Source organism: Poecilia reticulata, linkage group LG6 (assembly GCF_000633615.1).
Source record: "Poecilia reticulata strain Guanapo linkage group LG6, Guppy_female_1.0+MT, whole genome shotgun sequence".
Classification (NCBI taxonomy): Eukaryota; Metazoa; Chordata; class Actinopteri; order Cyprinodontiformes; family Poeciliidae; genus Poecilia; species Poecilia reticulata.
The window spans coordinates 20908449-20909710 of record NC_024336.1 but is presented as its reverse complement, the minus strand read 5'-3'; positions in this window follow the sequence as shown (position 1 = coordinate 20909710).

Here is a 1262-nt window from a genome sequence, read left to right as displayed (position 1 = left end):
TCTATCTATCTATCTATCTATCTATCTATCTATCTTAGGTATTGATTGATTTAACTGTAGCTTGGCTGCAGGGCTGAAAGTCCCTTTGAACAACGAGCTGTGACTTCGCTGCACGGACATAAGTGTGAAAGCTGCAATCTAAATATATTGCGGTGGCAGTCTTATCTCTGATCTCATCTCGCAGCAGATATGAGATCAAAGTTTCCCTCATCTCTGTTTGCAAACAGATTTGCATAAACAGAGGAACTGAATCATGGTGCGTTTCCACACAGAACTTTTCAGTTTATATTTTACATCCAGCAGCCATTTGAAACGGTGAACTCTGACTTTCTAATTTTAAAAATAACATTGTGTTCTTCCCATAGCTTTCTTAGAATTACATGCAGACCCACTTTAATATGTAAATCTCTACAGTCATAAACAGGGGTGAAAGTAAGGGGGTACGGCAGGGTATACTGCGTACCCCTAAAAGAATTAGTGGGGGTACGCAGTACCTGCAAGAGAGGGGAGTGGCTGTCTGATGTAAAAAATCAATGGGTTCACTGTGCAGCAGTGAGTTCACCCACTAATTAGCCGTGACTGATTCATTTTTCAAGAACAATCTAAACATGACTTAATCAGTTATTAAATAACTTTTTTCCCATTTCATTTTGTTTCTGAACTGTTCGTGCTTTGCTAGAGCAGGGCTCCAACATGTCAATCGCTGAGGGTTTTGAGTCGATCTCAGCATGAGGTGACAAACTGAACGGCGCCAGGACGATGAGAGCAGCACGTCCTCCTATGAGTCCTTATCAAAACATTCGTAACTTTATTAAAGAACAACAACAAAAAAATCAACAAAACGTGTTCAAATTAATGACCCAACAACAACAATAATCTCAGTAATTATTGTTTCAATAAGGTGTTGCACAATTRTGCGCTTTTCGGTTCCATTACCAAAATAACGAGCAGAGCAGGAGTTTAAAATTAACTAATCAACCACCTCTGTGTTCATGAGAGGCTTATTAATGATSGCAAAATAAATATCAAGCCTGCAAACCTAATATCATAATGGACTGAACATTTTTAACATAATCCCTGGTCGGCTTGTGGAGCGCAGGAGGTTGCCATGGCAACGGGTGTGCTTAAATGAGAGAGAGACGGAGAATAAAAAGGTGCGAGTGGTTTAGAGTTGATCACCTCTTCAGGTTGTTTTACCTTTGTCTTGGCGCATCACAGCCGCTGTAATTTCTGAACCTTCAATAAACGACAAACTTGGACTA